The sequence below is a fragment of the Pinus tabuliformis genome, chromosome 3_2 (genome assembly GCF_031772625.1).
Source record: "Pinus tabuliformis cultivar Carrire ecotype Pingquan chromosome 3_2, CPIR1, whole genome shotgun sequence".
NCBI classification, from domain to species: Eukaryota; Viridiplantae; Streptophyta; class Pinopsida; order Pinales; family Pinaceae; genus Pinus; species Pinus tabuliformis.
In genome coordinates, this window is record NC_142302.1 from 846,760,663 (window position 1) to 846,787,440 (window position 26,778).

Here is a 26,778-nt window from a genome sequence, read left to right on the forward strand (position 1 = left end):
GCAAGTAAACATTGCTTTCCTTTCTGAATAATAAAACACATGCTGTTATTCCTTATTGTTCTGTGTTTTGGGTATATTTCTTCGCATATTTGGTATTCTGGTATCTTCTCGCAGGTCAAGAGCATAACAATTAAGGAAGCTCTAGCCAAAGCCCCAATGTTAGCTAGCCCAGATTATTCAACTCCTTTTTACATTTTCTCTTTTGCCTCTCCACTCACAATTGCAGCAGTACTATTACAGAAAATAAAACAGGTCATGAACAACTTGTTGCCTTTTTCAGCCAAGTACTGAGGGATGCCCAATTGAAATATAATATACAAGAGAAACAGGCTTATGCTTTGGTTAAAGTTTTAAAGGCCTTTCGCACTTATGTACTGCAGTCCAAGGTTACAACATTTGTTCCCACGACAACAATCAAAGACATTCTGGTGCAGGGGGACAATGAAGGGAAGAGGGGCAGATGGATAGCGAAAATACAGGAGTATGAGCTAGAAATAAAGCCCACCAAGCTCATTAAAGGACAAGGTCTGGCTCAAATCCTGTCTGAATCTAATTGCCAAGCACTTGGGATAAATTTAATTACAGAAAATAGCAAATCTAAAGAGCGCCAGAGAAACATTAGAACATCTGAACAAAAAATTTATGCCAAGTATGAGGGGTCTCAGTGATATAAAAATGTTGTCCACTACCTCTTGTTCTATGCCCATTGGGGCAGGATTCCTCTAAATATCGAAGCTTGAAATTACATGCTCAAAAATACATTATATCAAATGGCTTACTATATTGGAAGGACCCAGTGGGTGTATTGCTACTGGGTTTAGTGGAAACAAAGAGCAATAGGGTGATGGAGGAATTTCATAAAGTAGCCTGTGGGGGTACTATAGTTGGAAAACCACCGCACACAAAATCCTCAAGGTTGGATTTTACTGGCCTACATTGTTCAAGGATGTTTATAACAGAGTCAGGCGCTTCTAGAAATGCCAGATGTTTCCTGAAAAACATAAGTTTGCTCCTCTCCCCTTGATTCCTGTGCAGGTGGAGGAGCCCTTCAGACAGTGGGGCTTGGATTTTATAGGAGAGATCAACCCACCATCTAGTGGCCAACACAGGTGGATATTGACAGCCACTGATTACTTCACCAAGTGGGTTGAGGCCATTCCAGCTAGGAATGCTACAGATGCAGTGGTTATGAAGTTCATGGAAGAGAACATATTGTCCCGCTTTGGCTGCCCTTCCAAAATCATCACTGATAATGCCCAAGTCTTTAAGTCTGCCAAGTTCATTGCTTTCTGCAACAAATACAGTATCACTATCGGGCATTCCACCACATATTACCCTCAGGGTAATGGCTTGGCTGAATCCTCCAATAAAACAGTGGTGAGAATATTGAAGAAAATCATTGCTGAAAACAAAAGGAACTGGGATTCTCAGTTGAAATTTGCTTTATGGGCCAACAGGGTAACACCCAAGAGATCCACTGGGGTATCACCTTTTGAGTTGGTGTATGGTAAGGTCGCTGTTTTCCCTATACAATTAGCAATCCCTGTAGCAAAGCTGCTACAAGAAGTTAAGGAGGATCCAAGTGCACTAACAAGGAGAATAAATCAACTAGTGGAACTTTAGGAGAGCAGAGAGCAGGTGGAGGCCAGATTATCTGATTATCAAGAAAAGATGAAGTTGCTATTTGACAAGAAAGCTAAGGACAGATCTCTGCAACCAGGAGATTTAGTTCTCAAGTGCGATGTTAGGCGAGAAGACAAGGGCAAGCATGGGAAATTTGATCCATTATGGTTTGGTCCCTTCAGGATTGCGGAAGAAAGAGGGAACAATACCTTTCTACTGGAAAATTTAGATGGTGAATTGCTGAACTACCAGTAAAAGCTCAGTTCCTCAAGTTTTATTTTCAAAATTAAAATTATCTGCTCCACACTCATTGTAAATATCCAGTATGTTTACTACAAACTGTTGGGTTAAGTTTTTATTTAATTTGTAAAGAATTTTTGGCTTTTTGGAAGTATCTTTTGTTCTAGAAATGACTCCATGCCCAGAGGAGTAGTTCGTAGTGTGCAGGTTCTCAGCACCTTGCTGGCAAGGCACTGTCCCCAGATGGAGCCAATGTTGTATTCACAACTCACTTAGTGTCTTGATGAGGGTCAGAGATTCAGGATGCAGGATATCAGGGAAGAAAAGGCCATTTTCTGAGTCATGGAAGTCAGCTGAGCTTGATGGAACCTTCCCCATTGCAGGGTGCTTGGAAAGAGCTTTCCGGTGGTATCAAGACATCCAAAAAGGGTCCTTGGATCAAAAGTTACACTCAGTTGAACTATCCCTTTGAAAAAGGTCCTGAAAGCATGAAAAGGTTAAAAATAGCTAAGTGTTCAAATTAAATCGCAATCGGGCCTGCAGGAATTATTGCATCGCATGAAGACAAAGATATTGGCCTATCGGTAGGCCCAGGGGACATAGATCAATATCGGCATCGACGGATCGCAACACACCTCCATATCGCAATCGGCAAAGTCCAAGGGGTCCTCCCTTAAGGATTATCGACGGAGGCGAAGGCCGATTGCGATATATAGCCCAAACTTTCCCGGGGAGGGGGATTTCCGAAATACAAAGAAAAGCATTGCAAAACAAGGCCCGAGCCGCTTCTTCTCTCTCTTCACATGGCGCTTCATCAGGGATATCGCAATCTCGGCCATCAGTGAAACAAAGGGCTTTGGTTTAAGACTTATCGGCAATACCAGGGGCCGATTGTGATTTGCGATATCGCATATCGCAATTGGTGATCGCAATATACCAAAGATTAAAAGAGGCGAGACAACAGAGTAGCGCCAATTGCGATATGAGGGACATGATGCAATAAATTATAAACTACAACCTATAAAAATTTTGGGTCCGAGAAATTGGCCAATAGGAGGATTTATTGCGATGTAAAGAAAAGCCCCTCGCACATTTAATTGAAACCTCAAGCACTTTATAGATGGGTCCTTGGTCTCTGCCTGTGGTCCTATGCAGAAATTCATAAAAGGGGTTATCAAAGGGGGGCCTAAGACTTAAATAAGAAATCCTCGCCAATCTGCCTATTTTAAATGAATTAGTAGCGCGCCATAATGCGCTGATAAATGCTGAACAAAGCTTTGATAGATTGATGGGTCGGCAGCTAGGTGTTTTATGAGGAATAGGGGCGCTTTTAAAGAAAGACAACTTGCAACACAGTCGGCACCGAAGTTAGCTTAAACCTGAAGTGACTATGTCGGCACGTTTTCACATCAACCACCTTAAATCACCCATTTCAGCACGACGTGGCCTTCACAAGAGTCTTTCGCAATAAAGGAATGTTTGACGCCTCGTCCTTCTCATTGGGATCCTTCTCTCCGCTTATTTACTCCAAAATTTTCAGATTGTGCTTAAGAGTTCGAAGAGGCAACAAAGCTTGAGACGACACCTGTTAAAGTTTCTAAATTTACTTAGTTTAGAAACCCTTCATGCACTTTTACGATTTATTCCTACCTACTTGTTATTTTTCTTTAACAAGTTATTTAGAAATTAAATACTGAAAATAAACACCAGTGCATGCTCAACATATTACAGATCAACAACTAAAAGAAACAAGAACAAGCACACCACAGGACACCATTATTTTTGGACCAATGTCCCCAGAAAAACCCAATGCGGGAAAACCAGTGCAACTATCTTAGGGTTTTCTTATTAAGCAATATCAGAGTACAATCTAGGTGCCGAAACTGGCCTACCCAACAGAGAATTCCTTTAGCAGCTATACCTCACAGTTTGAGGTAAATCCCCTAGTTGAAACCTCGAACAATCCTTCCGGTAGCTCCTCAGCACAAAATTGCTCTTGCAACCCCAGTGTCTGCCCAATCTGGACTGCATCAACCCCTCTATCTCATGCTGGCCCTGTGTCAGCCTTTATAGTCCTGCGTCAGCTGCGCTGGCCCCTCTGGTGCTTTGCGCAACACTTGGCTGCCTCTATGTGGCCCTACGTGAGCCCTTGCTGGCTCTGCGTCACTCTCCTTGGTTGCTGCGTTGCTCTCTTGGCACACTCTCTGCCTTCTCTGTTTCTCTGTACTCAATACCCCTCAGCTACTCTCCCGATCATTGATTCTATCTCTCTTAGCAAACCCCGCTCTAGAGAATAAAATGACTGATCATCTGGTGTGTTCTCCAAGTGACCCTCAAGCCTCCTCTTATACTTTTCCTATTGACATTTCAATGACCGAGATTAAGTACCTAATCCATGGCTAAGATTAGATCTGGCTTGATCCATGTCTTTTGGACCATTCTAACATAGATTCATATTAATATTTTATTTTCCCTAAGTTTAGACTTGGGGACTCCATTAAAAATATTAATTATTTTAATATCTCCTAATCTGTTTAGAATTTGCCCAAACCCTTTCTGGGTATTAGAGATCTCATGTGCCCCAACCTCTCCACCAAATTTCGTGGCTAGAGCACATCCGATGCTGAAAGGGAAATCTAATCTGTCAACAAAAGCCCTTGGCCCATGGATGCTCCTGTAATAGTCATTAATGCTTTGATCCTGCCTTGCTTACAAATAGGCGGTCTTGATATTGTAAAAGGGTTCGAAAATCTAAAGAGAAAAGGGCCAATTCTATAACTCCTGTGATAGCTTATAGCTCTTCATAATACCATAGATTGGTGGTGATTCCTCCTTCTGAACTTTGCAACTTGATTGTCCTGTAAAATTATTTGTCTGTTTGTTCCTAAATCCTCCTATTCATGCATTAGTAAGCATTGTAATGTCTTTAAATTCTCCTGCAGATTCATTGCATTTCTTTAAATGCACATGCCTATGTGAGGGCTCGAAATTACATTCGCAACACTGTATGATGCGAAGTCATCTTTCTTCTATTGTCTGTTCAACACTCCTCTTTTAATTCAGAAAGTAGATCAGCTTTATGGTTCCAGGGTCATGCTATGTGTATGAATTTCTTGGTGTTGTAAGCTCTGTAATTCTGACTTGCTTTCCTCACTTTGTCCGTTGTCATTTACTTTAAAACAATTTGATTAAACTGTAGTTTTGAAGGGAAAGGCCTCCACTGCCTTGTTTTATTTCTGAAATCTACTTCTGTGTATCAAAGCTTATATCATTGGCTTAAATCTTTGGGAAGAGGAACTAGTCTCTCATGTTCATGTTTGAAACAATAGGTGATGTCTCTTGTTATTCAAAAAGTCATTTGAGACACATTGATCTGGATGACCCTAGGCACTGTTCTTGTCAGCAATCCAAGGCTGTCTCTAGGGGGCTTTCTTTGTATTATGCTGCATTTGTGCTGCATATGTAGGTTTTAGACACAACATTATATAAATAAGCTCACTAGCTGAGCATTAACTTTCCAGTTGGTAGGATTTATTTTTCTACATTGTAGATGGATGAGGAAAGCCCCATGGAGATTTTCTGGTTGCAAAGTTCCATTATATTTCTGACTCCATGCCAATGGTGAAGGATACTGGTCTGTAGGTTCTCAGCACCTTGCCAGCAAGGCACTCTCCCCAATTGGAGCCAATGTTGTCACTCATTGCTTTATAAAGTTATTAGTTGCCAGAGTGCGAAAAAGCAATGAAGGTTGAAGCCATTTCCCAAGCCACAAGAGTTATCAGAGCTTAATCAAACCCTCTCCATTGTGTAGTGCTCAGAAAGAGATTTCCAACGGTATATGGAAGTCCGAAAATGGACCTCTGGATCATAAGATATGGCATGTTGAAGTTACCCATGGAAAGCCAGAAGACAAGGAGGAAAGGACCAAATACAAAGGAAAATCGCATATCGCAGGACCATGAGCCAATCGCAATCGCAAATCGGCTGTCGACGGAGTTGTTCATCGCATATCTTAGGTCAGGGGCAGTCCCACATCCCGCAGGTCCTGCATACCACATCCTGCAATATCGCTATATCGCAATCTTGCAATCCCGCATCCGCAACATCGCAATCCCGCACACTCCAAAACCTTGTGTTATTGCCAATTTGTGATATGTTAAATCGCTGAGGATCGCCAAAAAGACTTAACAAAGGAAATGCATGCAAAAACAGGGACAAGCGGGCCCTTTCTCTCCCCTCCACGTGGCAGTACGATTTATCGGAGGTTGGGGGTCTCGAGCACAGTGAATCTCGCAATCTCGCGATATTGGCAATCAACGGAGTAAATGGGCTACCACTTTAAAAACCTTGCGATCTGCCGATTTGTGATACAGTGTTAAATCGCCGGGGAGGGGCTGATTCTATTTAACAAAGGAATTCACGAAAAAACCAAGGCCGGGTGGGCCATTGTCTCTCTCCTCCAAGGGGCCACATGGCACAATCCCATTGGCCCGTATGTATGACATGGCAACTGACGTCAACAATGACGTGGCAGTACAGAGGACATGTGGCATTCAAATTCAGCTTTTCAAGGGTCCTATAGGGGCATTTTCGGGTGACACGTGTCACCACTCACAAGATAACACTTGGCAGTGATGACATCACCCCCCACAAATTGGCAATCAGTGATCGCACACAACAAAGTCTTTTTTCCGCCCAAGTTCCCTTCAGGCTTGTGATTGCGATAAGCGGGGATTTTCCCGGACGCGATATATTATGCGATCTGTAAAGCCCTCGCGTCCGAACAGTCGGCCAACGCTGAGAAAGAAAGTAAAAGGGCCTTCCCCTCCTGCAGTGCGATTGCGATACTCCCGTGGGCCTGACACCGCGGGTCGGCGCTCGTGGGGTTCATGGGTAAATAACAGTGGCAACCCTCTGAAAACGTCGAAGTGCAGAATTTCATATAATAAAGGAAAGAAGCCCTTGAATAGGAGCCTGAAGGCCTTAGCGCTCGAGGACTCAACACTTGGTCATAGCGCTTGGTCATATGAAGGAAAGAGCAATGTTGTTAAAAGCGCGAGCGAGATTAAATCGGCACCGGGAATGAAGCGGAAAAAAGCGGAAAAAGCGGGAAAAAAGCGTTTGGTACAAAAATATTCATTTTTTTTCAATTTTTTTAATATCTAAACCATCTACAACATAAAATAAATACATTGACACATAAATATGATAAGAAAACTAATATATAAGATGTTTAATATCATTTCTAGCGCTAAAATCACACATAACATTGAATCATGTCGTGAATAGTAAGTCCTGAGTCCTGAGTCCTGAGTCCCAGCTCAACCTCAAAATATCAACAAAAAATATGATAATGTATCTCATCATGTCATAATGTCATAGACTCATATACAATAAAATGAAAGTCTAATCCTATTGATTTCCTCTGCCCCTCTTGTGAGAAAATGTCACAGCTTTCTCTTTCCCTCTAGATGTAGATGTTGGTGCCTGTGCTGGTGGAAATGGCAATGGAGTCTGACGTGCTCTAGAAGCTGAAGAACTAGAAGTATGAGCTACAGGAGGTAGACCACGTCCTCTACTGGTCCTAGTGGTAGCCCGGGTAGGCGGTGTCACCTCCTCCTCCTGCTCCTCCTCCTCCTCCACCTGCTCCTCCTCCTGCTCCTCCTCCTCCTCCACCTGCTCCTCCTCCTGCTCCTCCTCCCCCTCATCCTGCACTAACCAATCATCAGTAGAATCCATGAGAGGCCTCTCGGCCTCAACCCTCCATGCAGCAGTGGTGTCAATCCCATCCAATGAGATGGCATCCACATCAGGTGTCCTCTCAAGTTGCCTCACCCACAATCGAAGATTGTAGTAGACGTAGACCATGTCATTAAGTCGCTGGGACTCCAACCTGTACAAAGATCATGAAATAATAATTAATAAATCCAAATTTTCATTATAAATCGTGCTGCCACGGACCCCCGAGCTTTTTTACGAAAAAAGCGCGCTTTTTTCAAAAAAAGCGGCAAAAAAAATTTTAGGCGCTTTTTTCCCATAAAAAGCGCGATTAAATCGGCTTAGGGAAAAAAGCGCGCTTTTTTGAAAAAAGCGCGATTTAATCGCGCTTTTAACAACACCAAAAGGGGCCTAAGAGGAAATTAGAATGCACCTGTTTCGTAATATTTTAGTGATAAAGGCCTGCACCTAAAGGACTTCTTGTTATATCGTGAGCGCATCCCCAAGCAGACTAGGAGCATTATACAGAGCTTTTAAAGATGGATGGGTCGGCAACTCCAGCGTTGAATAAGAGTATGGTGCAGTGGTGTACCGGTATGGGGGGCTCGGGGGAGCTTAATAATTCAGCATGGGGCTCCACTCGACTTCAGAGAAAGAACAAATCAGGCAGTTAAGGCAGAATGGACAGAAACCGGCTGAGCAACAGAGGGATGCACACGATAGAGACGTGGCTTGACCAGAGGCCACTCACAGGGATAGCAAAAGGGACACTTCCTCCATCATCCTCTAATTTTCTTTTTAGTTTTGCAATTTCCATTTATTTCCAAGAAGGGATCGAATCCCAATTGTAATAGTTTTGGGCAACAACGCCTTACATAGGCCGAGACAACTAGTCTAGTAGGACAATTGGAGCTCTAGCTAAGACATTTTTGTAACTGTAACCCAAGCTCCCCCTCTTCTTATAAATAGGGGAAAGAAACACTTATTCAAGGTTCCGGAATTTCGCACCCGTAGGGTTTGAATTCTGAGATGCCACTTTTGGTTCTATTTGCTTATTCATGGGGGACTTGACTGATGTTGTGCTGAATGTTATGGACTAGTTATTTGGACCCTCTAAGTATTAATGAAACTTCCCTGGTGATTCCAAGTATGATCAATGTGCAACATGTTTCCTCTTGGTAAATCTCATTTCATTTGTGTTTTCCCATTTCTGAAATAGTGTAATGAAGCTGTTGGTTTCTCCCTGATTTATGGATTTATCTAGGCTGCTAAATAGAGAACAGTACCAGAGTTACATTACAAATTTACTTGTGTTATTCAATAGCCTACAATACTCATAGTAATTGCAGATTTATTTGTGTTTTGGGTTAACCTATGGTACCTGTGTGAGCCCAGATTTACTCATGCTATTTGGTGCTAATGATACCCATGTTATATCTAGCATGAAACCTTAATTAACATACTGTTGTTTCTACCATTTCACCTCCTTCCCTTTACACATTTCTGTTGGAACATGGTTGTTGAGGATTCTGTTTGTTTACAGCCCTATGCATCTATTTCCCTCCTTCCTCTCCTCCTTTCCACCATCATTGCAACTTCAGCATTAAGTTGTCCCATTGTTGTGTGTCGGCCACCAGAAGAAGACATTTCTCTTTGAGATTGCCCCGATATACCCCCTGCATTTGGATCCATGTGTTGGCTTGAGTCTACCTTAATGAAGGCCTATTGAACCAAGCCCCTTTTTTAATCTTTTTATTACGTGACAATTGGAGTGCTGCAAAAACCCCCTCACAGATAATCTTCCATGCACTCCTCTATTTAAGATGTCCTAGGCACTGGTCTACAATCAACCCATAGGCTGTCTCTAGGAAGCTTTCTCTGTCTCCCGAAGCACTTGTGCTTCAAGTGCCATTTGAAGCCACAACAATGCAAAAGCCCAAGAAGGGTATAATAAAAATGAAAATGAATCTAATGACTCAAGACAAAACCTAGAAGCCTTCAATGGAGGCTTTGACCTAGAAAAATTTGACCCAAGCATGAAACCCATACTTTAAAAAGTCATTTTCTTTAATAATAAATTTTCTTTTTGACAAGTACAATTATGAAAACTGAAGCTAGTTACATTCTTCAACACCATCTTGGAAGCAACCAAAGCCATGATTCATGATAGAAAACTTCCTATGTTTCTGTGGGAAGAAGCGACAAATACTACTATATATGTCCAAAATAGAAGTCCTCATCAAGCCTTGGGAGACAAGACTCCTAAAGAAGTATTTACAGGTGTGAAACCAGAAGTTGGAAATTTGAGAATCTTTTGCTACCTTGTCTACTTTCATGTACCAAAGGAGAAGAGGTCAAAGTTGGAAGCTTCAAGAAAGAAAGGTATGTTTGTTGGTTATTGTGAAAATTCTAAAGCTACAGGATATATGTGCTAGGTCAGAGGAAGATTGAGTTCCTCTTGGATGTGACCTTTGAAGATGTTGCCCTTTGAAAAGCAAGGGACTCTCCTATCCTTGCGAACACTGAGAGAAGGGATGATACTATGCATGTAGATATAGAGCCATCCATGCTCGAGCTTGACCTTCCAAATGAGCCTATGGCACCTTCAAATCCTTTGGATCCTCTTCCTTGTGACCCTCCCACGTGGAAGACCCTTGTGGCTTCGTGATACTTTACAGGATGTAGAGAGACATTTAGCCCCTAGAGGCACCTTCAGAGACAACAAACAACCTCACAAATATTAGGGACATACTGCATTAATGAGCGACATCATACAATATGAACCTTGCAACTTTGAAGAAGCAGCGAAGGAACAAGTTTGGAGAGATGCCATGGCCGAAGAATATCAGCCTATCATGAAAAATGATGTATGGGAGGTTGTTCCAAGACTTGAGGGGAAGTCTGTTGTAACTTCCAAGTAGATATAAAAAATCAAACATGCAACTAATGGTAGTGTTGTGAAGTTTTAAGCAAGGTTCATGGCTAGAGGATTCTCCCAGAAAGAGGGACAAGATTACGATGAGATATTTGCACCTATTGCTTGATACACTACCATCTGGTCCATTATTTCTCTTGCTGCTAATCAAGGTTGGAGTCTTCATTAGATGGATGTGAGATAACCTTTCTTCATGGCATACTCAAGCAAGAAGTGTACCTGGAGCAACCACAGGGCTTGAGCAACATGATAAGGAAACTCATGTTTGCAGATTGAAGAAAGCCCTCTATGGATTGAAGCAAGCCCCTAGGGCTTGGTATGCTTAGATCGATGGATACCTGATGAAGTTGGGATTCAATAGAAACAATGTCGATCCAAACCTCTACTTCAAGGTTGTCGAAGGTATGCCTTTGATTTTGGTTTTATATGTTGATGATTTGTTCATGACAGGAGCAGAGCCTTTGATCATCCATTGTAAGAGGGAGTTTGCCTCAGAATTTGAGATGAAAGATCTTGGTTTGATGCACTATTTCTTGGGCTTAGAGGTGTGGTAGAGACCTGGAGAGGATTTGCTTAGCCAAGGAAAAGATGTTGTCAAATTCTTGGACAGATTTGGAATGGTGGATTGCAAATCCCTGGCCATACCAATGAAGGCAAACTTCAGGAAATTATGTGGTGAAGCTATTGGACTAGATCCAGCAGATCCTTCTTTGTATCGACAATTGATTGGGGTTCTGATGTTTTTGGTCAACACAAGGACGGATATATGTTTTGCTATTAACACCTTGAGCTAGTTCATGGTGGAACCTTTGCATGCTCAGTGGGTGGCCACAAAGCATGTGTTGAGATATCTACATGGGAAGATCAATTATGGACTAGTATATGCCTCCGGTGATGATTTGAGATTGCATGGATATACAAATGCAGAATGGGTTGGGAGTATCACTGATATGAACAACACATCAAGGTGTTGTTTTAGTTTGGGATCTGCCATGATTTCCTTGATGAGCAGCAAGCATAAATTTGTTGCTCTCAATACGATTGAGGCAGATTATATTGCAACTAATATGGTTAGTTGTAAGGCAGTGTGGTTGCGGAAGCTCTTTGCAGAGTTGTTTGATAATGTGGCAGACACCACTGTCATATATAGTGACAATCAAAGCAAGATCAAACTTTTCGAGAATACAATATTCCATGACAAGTCGAAGCACATCAAGATCAAGTACCACTATCTCAGAGATATGGTACAAAGAGGAGTAGTGAGGCTCCAACACATCTCAATTAATGAGTAGGTTGCAAACATTCTCACCAAGCCTTTGCCAAAAGTGAAGTTCTTATTTTTCAGAGATCAGCTTGGAGTGCAGGAGAATGTATCTCTCCTTGAGAAAGAACATTGTTGAACAAGAACACTGAGCATATGCTCTTCCCCCAGTCTTTTGACTAGCCATGGACTTGGTGGGTGGGGGAGGCGAGGGGGGTGAATGAGCAACGAGGCTCTTGGGTGCGAGGGTACTCCTAGAAGCCATGGACTTGGCTAAGCACATACCCCGGTATGCATCCTACTCGCGAGTCGCAAGTCACCTTCGTGTCTTTATTGACCAAGGGCCATATTGAGATGGGGTTAAGTTTGCCGGGACTGCCACATATCTGGTTAGTGAGTGAGGAGATGTAGGTGCATGTGATCTTTACCAAAGTCGGACATGACTTCCATGGACTTGGTTAAGGTAAATTGATCTCCCTAAGTATTGGATGTAGGTGTTCTACTACTTGATCAATAAGGATCAAGCTGGGTGAGGGCCAGTCAGTGAACATAGGGTGTGTGTGATCTTTACCAAGGTCATTTATGAATGCTCTAGGCTTGGTTGTGGTAAATCGATCTTCCCTATTGATGTGGATCATTCTTCTTCTTCTATGGATTGTGTCATCATTGTTTAATTGAGATGAGATGAGACATTAGAGAAATTTTGAGGTAAAAAATGGGCCTCAAAACAGAAATGTACAACCAAAATTAACTTTATATGAACCAATAGGATTTAAGATGATGATGTCAACCATGGAGGATAATTCTCCGTTTTGGATTAAAAAATTAAAAATACTATTTTTTCCACTTGTATTTTCAACTTATCTCCCTAAAAATACTATTTTGGAAAGGAGCAGTTCGACAGTTGGCAGGAGGATTTTCAGGAGGGAAACTGAAACTCAGAGGGAGTCTAGAAGAGAACTTCCAAGAGGGAAGTCGAGACTCAGAGGGAGTATAGGAGAAGAGCAAAGATGGCAATGAACAGACTGAGGGATCAGGACAGGTTGGACGAGGCCTCCAACTTTGTCATCTGGAAGGCCAAGATCCTGTATGTTCTGGATAGGCATCACATCAAGGGCTTCACCTTGAGAACTGTGGCTATCCTAGTCGACCCAGTCAATAGTGAAAGGTATGAGGATGCAATGGCCAAAGCAAAGTGCATAATCCTTGATGGGGTCAAGGATCATGTAGTATAACATATTGCCGATAAGAACACGACAAAGGAGATGTGGGATACCTTGACAACATTGTATCAAGGCATTTTTGTGTAGAGGAAGATGCTACTGGAGAATCAGTTGCGGTCATATCAGATGCAGAAGGGGAAGCAGATAGATTTATACCTCAGTAGGTTGCAAGAGATTAGAGACCAACTTACTTCCATAGGGGCCACGCCGTATCAGGAGTTCATGGTGAGGACGGCCCTGAATGTAGTCTCCAAGGATTGGGAGACATTTGTCCAAAGCATTTTGGGCAGAGCTACTCTTCCAGGATGGGAAGAGATGTGGGCAGCTCTTCGCCAAGAAGAGATCAGACGACTGACCAAGGCAGGAAGTAGCAGCAAAGGAGGTCGAATCAAGAAAGAGGAGGAAGAGGATGCGGCTTTGGCATCTGCGTGACAACAGGGGAAGAGGAAGAAGGACATCTCCAAGGTGAAGTGCTTCCATTGTGGGGAGCTGGGTCATTATGCAACCCAGTGTCCCAGGAAGAAGAATAAGGGAGAGGCTTATGACTCCAAGGCAGCTCCAGCTAAGGCAGAGAAAGAAGTCGAGATAGATGACAACTGTGCCATGAGGGCTCATGCACCTCTAGAGAAGAGGTGGGGTGACATCGAGCTGTAGTCAGGAGGACTACAAAAGATGTGGGGTAGGATCCTTGAGGTACCCAAACTCTTGGATCATATTCGGCTATGGGAGCCCCAATAGATTGTAGCAGGATGACGAATGTTGGTAAAAGCAAGATGCGGATGGCACGATAGGGCAGTGCAAGAGTGCAGGTGTCTGTGGCAGCGCAGTGGGGGTTGCAGCAGTGTAAGAGGCACAAAGATGGTTACAACAGTGTAGAGAGGCACAAAGGTGGTTGCTACAGTGCGAGAGGCACAAAGGTGTTGCAGCAGCGCAAAGGCAGCAGAGGGAGCACATGATAGCAACAGGTGGAGCTTCAACATCAGGGGGGCTTCTAGCCTGACAAGGATGTCAGTAGTTGGGTAGATCAGTTACTGACATCTCAGTAACTGAGTTGCAGTGCAGCAGTAGCAGTGGTAGTGCTATGGGCAGCACGATGCAACATGATGAGAGAGAACTACAGTGCAGATGCAGTGTTGGGAGGAAGGACCAGCAACAACACAGATGCAGACGGAGTTGCAGTACAAATGTAGCAGTCGCCGTGGTAGAGCCATGGGCAGCAGTACAGGAGGCAACAATGCAGAGGATGTTGGGTAGCAGGCCAAGCATCAACACAGGTACCGGTGCCAGATGACCAGGGTGATGTTCAGTGGTGGAGCATTACTAGAGCACATTCCTCACTAAGAGGGAGTGTTGATTTGGGGTAGAATCAGATGTGCTTTAGCCATGAAATTTGGTGGAGAGGCTAAAGCACATGAGATCTCCAAGACCTAGAAATGGTTTGGGGAAATTCCACCAGGTTAGTGAGATATTAAAATAATTAATATTTTTTTATGGGTTCCTAAGTCTAAACTTAGGAAAATAAAAATATTAATGGGTATTAATATAAAACTGGGTGAGAATGTTCTAAAAGACATGGATCAAGCCAAATCTAATCTTAACGGTTGATTAGAGATTTAGTCTCGATCGTTGAAGACTCGACAAAAAAAAGTATAAGAGGAGGCTTGAGGGTCAGTTGGAGATACACCAAGATTGATCAGTCAGTTCGATTTTCTGGAGCGGGGTTTGCTGAGAGAAATCAAACAAGTGATTTGAGTTGCAGCGAGGGGTAGTAAGTACATAGCAAAGAGGCGGAGATAGTGCCAAAGGGCCAACGTAGTGATTGAGGAGGCTACGCAGAGCAAGCAAGAGCCAAATAGAAGGCCAGGGAGATTGCATAAAGGCTAGCAAGGCTTGCGTGGGTGACAAAAAAGGCTAGAGAGCTAACACAGAGAGGCAGAGGGCTCACGTAGGGGGTTCTAGAGCTACGCAAAGGCTAGCAGGGCTGACGCAGAGCCTTGGAGAAGTGCTGGAAGGATTTTCGTGGGGCAGACTTGCTGAATATCTGCTTCCAAAGAGAGTTATTATTGCCAAATAAAAATCTCTGTTGGGTGAGCAAGTTTGGCACCCTAGTTGTACTCAAGAAAACTGCTTAATAATAAAACCCTCAAAACTCCTGCACCGGTTTTCCCACATTGGGTTTTTCCGGGGATGATTGTCCAAAAATAATGGTGTCCGTTGTGTGTTTGTCTATTCTTTCAGTTGATGATCTGTAGATGGTTAAGATTGCATTTGTGTTTATTTTTAGTATTTATATGGTTAAATAACTTGTTAAGGAATAAACAAGTAGGTGAAATAAACCAGCTAACGCAGGAAGAATTCTAACGAGTTAGCCTTAGAAATTTCAACACTTGCAGATTCAGAGGGAGACTCTGCAACGGAAGAAGAGTGCATGGTTAGTGGTGAGCAAGGGTGCTCCTACAACTGCCAAGAAGGAATCGTGAAAAGAGTGGAAGGTGTTAAAGGATAAGAAGAAGAAGCAGGTTGCTTCTGGAAGTGACAGCGACACTTCTGAGAAGGGCGTAGGTCACCGCATAGGGATTGTTGCGATTGTGAGTGCCAAGAGTTGGGCAAGTGTTGCGAGCAATGATGATGAGGACAAGATACTTCCTAGCCTTCGAAGTACCTTCTTCGATAAGAGGGAGTGTTGATTTTTGTAGCTTGGGAGGTACTCCAAGCCCTAGGGTTCAGGGTTTGGAGGACAAAGCGCCACAAGGGTAGCTTGTGGGCTTGGAACCCAAGTGTGGGGTTTTGGCACCCATCGTGTCTTTGGGGAAAAACCATGATGGATTCATGACATGTGATGGATGAGGATGATAGTGCTTGTAAAGATGATTCCAATCCATCGAAAATCAACCAAATCCGAGTTATCGTTAGAGAGGTATGAATTTTTGAAGTTGACAAATTAATTTGGATGTCAAGTAGGCCGACTTGATATGTGTCACTTCAAGTGAGACATTGAGCCATTGTATGTGTATAAATACAAGGCGTATTGAGGTCATTTAGAGCATCCATTTTTGGGCAATACATCTCATAGAGAGCTCTGAAATTTCATGGAGGAAGCCACAACTAGATTAAGGAGGCCGAGGAGATTTTGGGACAGTGTGGTAAATCTGCCTAGACAACGTGGGAGAAGCCTGTGGTTGAAGGCCAAGTTGTTGTAGGTGCAGTGGATGTGTTTTGGGTTAAAACAAGGTTGTTTGGGCCGAGGAGATAAGGAGCAAGTCATTGTTGTTTTGGGGTTGTTTGGTGGAGTTTTGGAGGGGGCCGAAGGCCTACAACAGTTGTTGTGCTAGGCCGCAGGCCATAGCCAACAACTGGGCCGTCTCTAGGGCTGTGTTTGGGGTTAAACAAGGCAGACAAGGGCAACGTAGGAGTGGAGGCACCTTCCCTTGGTGAACCGCAACCTTAGAAGGCTTGCATTGTTGACTGTGTGTTGGGTGGAGGGCAGTGTGGTGTGCCCTAACCAGTGATGCAGTGACAGCAAGAGGACAACAACATTTTGGAGAGGTGTATTGGGTCAAGTGTGTGACCGGATTGGATTGTGATTGCGACAACTTGTTGGTGCCATGTGGATGACATTCCATGGTGGTGAAATGTCATCCTAGGAGCAAAATCAACAGTGATTGGATTGGGTGTCAAAGAGTTGATTGGAGGGCAGCGTGTTGATAGCCCAAAGTAGCACTAGATGAGCTATCTTGAAGGATGAAGAGCAGCTGAAGGTTGGGTGAAGGATGGTACTGAAGTGCAACACTTTGATGGACGAAAGTTGTTGATGGCATGGCAGATTGGAGCTCAAGAATTAGGCCTACCCAGAGAGCAGTTGATGAGCCCGTGTTCATTGTAGCAGACGTGACTTGCAACAGTGATAAGAGGCAGCCCTTTTGGAGTCTCAAAGTGTAGATGCCTTGATGGACTAAGGCACTACTAGTGAGCAGTACAGAAGCGAAGGAACGACAGGACGAGATACGACATAGAAGCTGCAACGAAGATTGTCATTGTATCTTGTAAACCATAGACTGTTGTATTACTCAGTTTGTTTAATATAACGAAGATTGGGATTGTACATATTGTACAATTTTGTTTAAAACTGTGTATATTGTGCATATGTGATTCACTGCTTTATATTTCCGCTGTGAAAAGTAGTTTATGGTTGAGATTCTTGGTTTGGTAGCGTCTGTGATTTTAAGACTCTAACCTAGTCCCAAGGTAATTGAAATTCAATATTCTTCACTAGAATGAGAGATGAGTGAATGTGTCTCAAGGAGGACGAGTTCCCTCCTATATTAGGCTCTTAAAGGTGGGTGTTGCTCTTCCTTTTACGCTGAGTTGCCAACTGCTAGGTCGACTTGGTCTTTGAGGGTATCTGGACACTTTTTAAGACAAAAATATTTTTCTTTACAAGTTACAATGTGCCCAATGGGGTCTTCAACTTATGACAATGACTCTTTTGACTTCTTGACCTAGGAAAAACCCTAGAAGCACTCAATGAGTGCTTGAATAAAAGACCTTGAGCATGAAACCCTTGCTCCAAAAATAATAATAACAATTTTTCTTTCATTTCACACTTTACAAGAATCAAAAGTATATTTCATCTATATGAAGACCGAACCTAGTTACACATTTTCCAACAATCCTTAACTATAGAGGTATTCATATATGGTACATGGACATTCTCAATCTGAAGGGGTCTCATAAGAAGAGTCGGATTGGTAACTCATCTGTAATAGCATCATACCAACCAACATTGTCACATAGCAAGGCTTTGACTAACAACTCTATCTCTCCACGAGATTAGAGCACAATGCTAGTGAGACCAATGATTTATAGACACCATCATCGTTATCTCTCAAAGTACATACTCCACTTAAGTGTTCACAGAGTATGAACTTCTTTGGACTATTCTTATCTTGGATAGCCAATCCTCAAAGAATATCGGTCCATGACTACACTCATCTTCGATGCCCTACCACATCCTCAGAGAGTATCGGATCTCAGATGTTTACCCAATCCTCCATTCTGTCTTCCCAAGTGAAGACAAGAATGATGTGCCTATCTGTCCCTCTCAACTAGAGAGGATATATCAACCAAACCAAGCTTGTCTCTCAAATACACAAGCTTCTTACTAGGAAGAGATTTTTTTCAATATGTCAGCGACGTGTTCATCAGTGGAGATACGTTGTAGTTGCAATACACCATCTTGCACTGGTTTCCAAATATAGTGATACTTGTTGTTGATATGCTTTGTCTTTCCATGAAATACTGGGTCTTCAGACAATCGTATACAATTGGTGTTATCACAATGTATCACTGTAGGGTCCATAGGTCCCGCAAATAGGCCGGATAACAACTTCCTTAACTAGATCGGTTCTCTTCTTACTTCATAGGTTGTAATATACTCAGCGTCAACACTACTCAAAGCAACTACATCTTGCTTTCTACTCATCCATGAGACCATGGAGGATCCCAAACTGAAACATCCTCCTATAGTGCTCCTCCCATCTTGCTCACTGCCTCCCCAGTCAGAATCTGTATATCCAATTAGTTGGATATCATTCCTTCTATCATACTTGAGGCAGTAGTGGATGGTTCCTCGTAGATATCTCAAAATATGTTTTGCTATAATCCAATGATCATGCTTTGGCTCCACTTGGAATTGACTGAGAACATTTATTGCAAAGCAAATGTCTGGTCGAATATTCACCAAGTACATCAATGAGCCAATCAATTGTCTATACTTGGAAGGATCTACCGGGCTCGATTCATAACTCCTTAGTCTTTTCAAGTTTGTGATTATCGGAGTTGTCATTGGTTTGCAATCCATCATGTTAAACCTCTTCAACATCTTGATCATATACTTTCCTTGACCCAGATAAATCTCATTACGTCCTTGCAAGACTTCTAGTCCCAAATAGTAACGCATCAGCCCTAAATCCTTCATGTCAAATTCTATTGCTAATTGCTTCTTACATTCTTCAATTTGACCTTCTACACCTTGTTGACCCTGCTGCCTACACCTACCTACAAGTCAGTGAGAAAAGCCATCAACCCCACAAGGTGTGGTTGGTAGCAGGGAAGTCAGAGAAGGGGCTGTCACACTAATCTTGACTCTCTCCATTTGAGCTATCTCCTAGGTTAGCTAAGGGGGGTGGTCCCTAATGAAAAGTTAAGTTAAAAGATGTGAGTTTTTAGAGAGAGGTTGAATAGACTTTCTCGTTGTGGAGCTCTTGCTAGTCTTGGGCAAGAGGCTATTTTTGATATTCATTTGCTTTTTCAAGAACAAGTAGAGCCTAGCATCATGAATGATCTTTTTGCTCCTTGTGACTTCACTAACATAAATGGCTATCCTCACAATATCCCTGACAAGGCTATTAAAAAGTTGCCTTCCTTTTAAGGTAACAATGCCATTAGTACTACATCAAATGTGAAAAACTTTAATGTTTGTACCTTTAAATGGTGTAACACTGCTAATTATGAGGATGTGAAGATGAGGCTTTTTGTTTTATCTTTAGAAGAGGATGCTCTTGATTGGCTCACTGAGCAACCTGCTAACTCATATAACTCTTTACAAGCCATTCTGACTACATTTTTAGATAAGTTTGGAGAGAAGAAGAAAAACAAGCATTTGATCAATGCCATTAGCAACATGAAGAAAAATGAGAATGAGACCATGGAGGAGTTTAACAAAAGATTCAATGAATTAGTAAAAAGCATGCCTGCTACTGTTAAACCTCCTGATGAATTTCTTTTATGTTCATATCTAGATGCTTTTGGGGTTGACACTGCCTATGAGTTGAGGAGGAAGGAGCCTACGAATCTAAGTGTAGCTCAATCTGAAGCCTTGAAGATAGAAAGGGCTAGAAAGCAATCAGGAAAATTTGAAATTCCTGGTTTCAATAAAGGGCCATCAAAATCAAATGATTCCAAAGGCAAGGCCAAGGAAGAGACTACACATGATCCTATTAAAGAATTAACTCAACTCATCAAGAGCATGGAAGCAAATCACATTAAATAAATGCAAACCATGCAAAATAGGTTGATGGCCATGGAGAGATCACAAGTGCAAAGATTCCAACCTAGGCCAAATGATAGATGGCAAAAGAATAAAGGCCCTCAACAGGAGCATAGGCCTCCAAATCCATTGGAATCCACCAACATGGTAGATCAGGTTCCCCCTTTTTGTAGGCCATGTAATCAGTGCCATGAAGAAGCCACATGCCCATATGTGAAGAGAATCATGGAAAGTGGCATGTTAGGAGATGAACATGTAGGGACAACTGGTCAAATCAATATATTCTCCATGGAGGATCAGATATACACCATTAAGAGAAATCAAGAGATTGACCATATGCCTAATAATCTTGGGGTTTACAATATGATTGCAAATTTTGACGAGGTCACTAAGATTTTTTGGGGAAAACCTACATCGTTGTAGAGACTCTTGCAAAATCTGAATTGAGTAGAGCCGCCACTTGAGCAAGAATCTAAAAGGAGGAACACCTCATCACACTCGAAAAGGAGGAACGCCTCATCACACTCGAAAAGGAGGAACACCTCATGAATGAAACCCCAAAGTCTTTATTGATATTTCTGAAAGTGTACAAGGCAACAGCGCTTCCGCAAGTACAATAGTTAGTAACAATCTTATACAATGTGAGAGCCCATGGCTCTATTATATAGAGAGTTGGGAGCAAATCCCAATGAAGAATGACAATGACAAATGGCATTGGAGCCAATCCCAATGTAGAAGTGATTAAACAAGTGGCATGAGGTGACAATCCCAAAGAGAAATTCGAATTTGTTGAATGGAGCTCCAATGCCAAGTGCAAAATCGAATTTTTGGCAAGTGGACATCATTTTCTTCTTCCCTTATGTGCCAAATTCGAATTTTATTGTGGAATGACAAGTGTATATGGGTGGTAACCCATGTGGGGACAATTTCCCACAAAAATCTCCACCAAATATTCTCCCAAATCCTCCCAAATGTGCATTAACTTCACAAATTCGAATTTCCAAGCAATTTTTTCATTTAATGCCAGAAATTCGATTTTATTTGAGCACATGTCCTTTCCTTGATTTTAGGAGTCCACATCACCTTGGGACTTCATTTTAACTCCCCCATAATTTTCCACCTCATTTCCACAACACTTAGCATGTGTGGATATTTATTTTTCTCCATTTATTTAATTTATGGCTTAAATAATTGCCAGATTTTCCACTAAACTTAGGAAAAGTGGGTTTTGAGGGTCCAAAACACATTATTAACCCCTCAAAGTGTGTCATAGTAGAAAGTTGAGGGTAAGAGGTGTAATTTTGATTACTCATACCCCATACAACTTCTCTAGACTACACTTATTACAATTTAAATACAATTTTATTTGCAATTTTAGATCTGCGGGAAATCTAAAAAATTAAAAAATGACTACCTAGACATAACCAAATTCCATGAAATTTTTTGTGTGATCTAGTATGGTAATATACATCAACTCTAGACACTAACATGTGTTAGGGGCTCAACCTTCAAACCGTCACCTTGGCTTTGGGGTAAAACGTGAGTGAAAAAACCCAGAAAATTATCTGCCTCTCAAAAAGAAGGGATACTTAACTAGATAAAAAAACACTCCAAGGTGTACCTATTTGCTGATCGAGTCCCAACATCTTAGGCCTGTTACAGACTCAAAACTCATCATTACTAGTATCACTTATTACAATTCCCTGTACGGTGTGGAATCTGAGTACAAGAAAGATGATGAGAAGATAGAAGTAGAGTTAAAAAACTCTGTTGACTGACGATATTTGATGGTACAAGTGTCCTCTGGATCATCCCTGGGCATGGAGTCTTCATGTAATCATTAGGTGCCACTCTAGTGGTCAACACACCTATCAAGAGAAGCTAATCTACATACAGAAGAATGATTACTGGTTCACCCTTCACAACCTTAACATAAAGGTTCAGATGATTACTGGTTCACCCTTCACAACCTTAACATAAAGGTTCAGATCAGTAGAACTCTTGTGAAGCCTAACCTCTAAAGGTATGCATCCATTCTAGCATACCATGCCCTTGGTGCTTGTTTGAGACCATATAATGCCTTCTTCAATCTGCAAACATACTCCTTTCTATCTTTAACTTTAAACCCCAAGGGTTGCTCTTATTGAAGGAAATGTAATTAGGTTAAGCCTTCATAAATGTAATTTTGATATTTGTACGTATTCAAGAAAAGAGAAATTATTTTTGTATTATTTGTCAATGACTTTCTTGCTCATTGAAAATAGGTCAAGCACATTTTGAAGTGCTTCTAGAGAGTCAAGTCAAAATGTAATTATGATAAGACCCTTTGAGAGCATACATCATGTATGACATCATACAAGGTCAAGGGAACACCTCGCATGGTCAAATCCTCTCCTAGTATCAACGTGGTCTCCAAGTAGCAAAGTGATGGGTTAAAAATGAAATATAATATAACTGTCAAGTCAGCCTAGAGGACAATCATGTCGGCCTAAAAAGGAGGGACAAAACTCGATTTATAGAGGTTATCCACTCATTTCAACGTGGAACATAAGCTCTAAAATCAGCAAGCAAGAGGAGATAAGAAGGACGAAGAAAAGCCAAGGTGAAGGGTCTGTTAAGGTAGCGAAGTAAGGAGGAAGGATAGCGAAGGTCAAGGGGACTGTCTAGAGGGTACAAATAGTCACACATGCAGAGGATGATCCTAAAGATGCTCTGCACAGATCCCCAGGAATTGCGTGATTTCGTCAAGTGAAACTCATAATCCTCCATGTGAAGTGCTAAGTGTAGAAGCAATTCGAGCTAATAGTGAGAGAAGGCCCCACGGACCTTAGTCTAAATATTTCATAGAATATCCCTTCAGTACATGAGTTCCTCTAATAAATTCGATTTTCCACATGTGCAATTGCTGCTTTATCTCTGGCAAATTAGATTTTATGAAATAATGGTATATTTATGGTGAGTTTGCTCAGTCATCTTCCACATGTCTATTGACTCAACTCTTTGACTTAGGATAATTTCCAAGCCATTTCCAAGTCATTCTGTCACATGGAATAATTTATTTCTCTCTATTATATTTAATTCTAGCCTAATTAAATGCCACAATTTCCACTAAACTTAGGAAATGTGGGTTTTGAGGGTCCAAAACACATTATGAACCCCTCAACGTGTGTCTTTGAGGGTGAGAGGTGTAATTTTTATCACTCATAACCCATACAACTTCTCTAGACTACAATTATTACAATTTAAATGCAATTTTATTTGCAATTTTTAACTTGCGGAAAATCTAAAAAATGAAAAAATGACCGCCTAAACCTAACCAAATTCCACGACTTTTTTTTTGTGTGATCTAGTATGTTAATATACATCGACTCTAGACACTAAAATGTGTTAGGGGCTCAACTTTCAAACTGTCACCCCGACTTTGGGGTAAAAAGCAAGTGAAAAAACCCAAAAAATTATCTACCTTTGAAAAAGAAGGGATAATTAACCAGATAAAAAACACTCCAAGGTGTATTCGTTTGTTGATCGCGTCCCAACATCCTAGGCTTGTTACAGACTTAAAACTCATAATTACTAGTATCACTTATTACAATTTCTCGCAAGGTGTGGAATCTGGGTACAAGAAAAATGAGGAGAAGATAGAAGTACAGTTAAAAAACTCTGTTGACTGATGATATCTGATGGTACAAGTGTCCTTTGGATCAACCTTGGGCATGGAGTCTTTCATATAATTATCAGGTGCCATCCCAGTGGTCAACATTTGGCTCCATATGGGGATGCATGCTAGATATGAAGTGATAGTGTGCAAGAACCTAGAATCTGCATCCACCGACAAAAGACATATATCAACAATATCCGTTCAAAATATCATCAAATGAAATAACGTACAGAAATGAAGAAATGGAAATTTATTCTACGAGCATAAATGACAATTTATTCATGAAATAAAACAAAAATGACAAGGAATAAGGTTAGAAATATGATACAAAAAGATGCTCTGTGGCATTAGATGTTTTCTTTGTAGAACAATTTGAGCAGTTGGTCGTTCACAGGTAACTCGAGTGGTTCTCCATCCAAAGTACTCAAATGGTAGGAATTCTGTCCAGCTGCTTCACTGATAATGTATGGTCCAAGCCACAAACTATCCAACATACCATGATTACCTGGCTTTTCATTCCCGCGATCCCATAGAAAAACCATATCATTGTTAGAAAACATTCTATTCCTATATGATTTGTCAAAATTTCTTTTTACCTTAGATTGATTTTTACAACAATGCTCAAAGGCTCTTCTTCTGGTTTCATCCAATTCTATAATTTGGTAAATCCTACATTGCACAACATCCTTGTTATATGTCAAACTTTGTAGCAATTGGTAAGTTGGTAGGCCTCAAATGCACAGGAAGGGTAACATCCAAGCCATAAACTAACTCAAAAGGACTCTTCCCAGTAGAACTTTTCTTTGTAATCCTATCATCCCACAAAGCATATTTAATTTTATCATCCCATGCCCGCTTGTTATCCCCTACTATCTTCTTGATTATGGTTATCAAATTCTTATTACTAGACTCTACTTAGCCATTATCCTGAGGATAGTAGTTTGATGAATGGGATAACACAATGCCATACTTAAAGCAATATGATGAGAATGCAACAGAGCTAAAAGCCTTGGCATTGTCGGTAGTAATCTTAGCAGAGACACCAAAACGAGTGATAATCTTATCTTCAAGAAAATCTATCACTACTTTGTCGGTGGCATGTTTGTAGGCATGATCTCTACGCATTTAGTAAAATAATCAATGGCAGTTATAATCCATGAGTAGCCATTACTCGAATTTTCATTAAATTTCCCTATAAAATCTAGCCCACATTGTTGAAAGGGAGCCTCCACAACCACACGCTGAAGATGCAAAGAAGCTAACTTCTGCTTTCCAGTGAATAGTTGACAAGCATGGCAACCTCTAACATACTTGTGCACATCAACAAAACTAGAAAGCCAAAAATAACCAGCTCTCAAGATTTTGTGGGTAGTAGTCTTCGCAACATAATGCCCTCCACAAAATCCTGAATGAAACTCAAATAGAAGCTTTTTGGTTTCAACTTCATCAACACACCTAAGTATTACCCCCTCCATATTTCTCCAACCCAGACCATCCTTCATAATGCAATACTTAGTTGCTCTAAGCCTTAATTCTCTTCTCTTATGGCCAACTATATGGTTAGGACATGAGAAATTTTGCAAATAATAAATAATGTCTTTATACCATTCAAGTTGAATCAATCTTTGAAATTCTGATGAAGCTAACTCCAAATCATTTTGACAAATCATTCCTATCGCTTTCTCATTCCCTTCAGTCAAGATTTTGGCCAATCCCTAGCCGTTCACAGGCTTGGTAGGTCTAATACCCAAATCATACTCTTGAATCTTCCAGACCTGCCTAGCTCAAGCTCCTAAGCAATCAACCTAGACTAAAATATCCTTTACAATAGAGTGGGGAACAAATACAATTATCCTAGAATACCCCACATAAAATCTGAATTGCTTAAGAGACTTGACTAAAGCATAAGCTTGCTTCTCCATTGTTCTATACTTCAACACAGACCCTTGAAGGGACCTACTCATAAAAGCAATAGGTTGCTCATTCCCTTCATTATTCTTTTGAGGCAACAACCCAACAATATTATCTTGAAATGCAAAAGAGAAAATCAAAAACTCCTTTGAACAATCAGGGCTTACTAGAACAAGTGCTTTGACAATAGAATCCTTTATTTCCTAAAAACCTTTTCTACCCTCATTTCCCCAAACAAACTTAACATCTTTCTTTAAGAGGGTTTGGATGGGCTTAACAATCTCAGCATAATTTGGAATGAACCTTCTAAGAAAATTAATCTTTCCTAAGAAGGATTGAAGGGTTTCAATATTATAAGGCAAAGGAATCTTTTGAATAGCCTCAATTCTTTTAGGGTCAATCTTGATCCCATCCTTTGAAATGATGTGACCAAGCAACTTCCCTTCAGTCACTCCAAAAATAGATTCAGCAGGCTTTAAGGATATTCCATACTCTCTACACCTATAAAAAATTTGCCTTTGGTGGCCTATATGGGAATTCCATTCTTAGAAAAAATAGTTAAATAATCTTGATAATCTCAACCAATTTCCCAATTAGACCCTCAAAAGCATAGTCCATAGCCCTTTGAAAAGTTGCTCTAGAATTTGTTCATCCAAAATGCATCCTCAAATATTCAAAAGTACCCCATGGTGTGGTGAATGTTGTCTTATGTCTATCCTCCTTCTTCACCAAGACGTGGTTGTATCCTGAAAATCCATCTAATACATCATTCTAGATCCTGTTACCTAGTGCAATAATGTTTCTATATTAGGTAAAGGGTAATTATCTTTTTTACAAGCTAAATTAAGATTTCGAAAATCTACACATAGCCTGATTGATCCATTCTTCTTCCTTACAATAACCAAGTTTGAACACCATGTGGAATGCCTAGTGTGAGCAATAATACTAGCTTGAAGCATCTTTTGCAATGCATTTTGCACCAAGGAGGCTAACTTAGGATTGAGCTGCCTAAGTTTCTGCCTAAAGGGTTTGGCATTTTCATCCTTAAGAAAGATAGTATGTTCCATAACATCTTCCCTATAACCTTTCAACTCATCAAATGAAAATGTTGGACACCTAATCCTAAAGGGTTAGTGTGGAATTCGAATGGACAAAAGCAGT

General features: G+C 41.2%; 1 protein-coding gene across 3 annotated transcripts in view; it reads right to left on the reverse strand.

Moving 5' to 3' along the window:
* Positions 1-26,778, reverse strand: part of ABCB26 (transporter associated with antigen processing protein 1) — a 490,423-nt gene that overhangs the window by 73,656 nt on the left and 389,989 nt on the right. The window contains exon 18 of one of the 3 annotated variants that reach the window (XR_016257177.1): positions 23,755-23,867. The exons of the other annotated variants lie outside the window; for them this stretch is intronic. The gene's annotated coding sequence lies outside the window, so the exon portion shown is untranslated. The remainder of the gene's footprint in view (positions 1-23,754; positions 23,868-26,778) is intronic. 3 annotated transcript variants of the gene reach the window in all.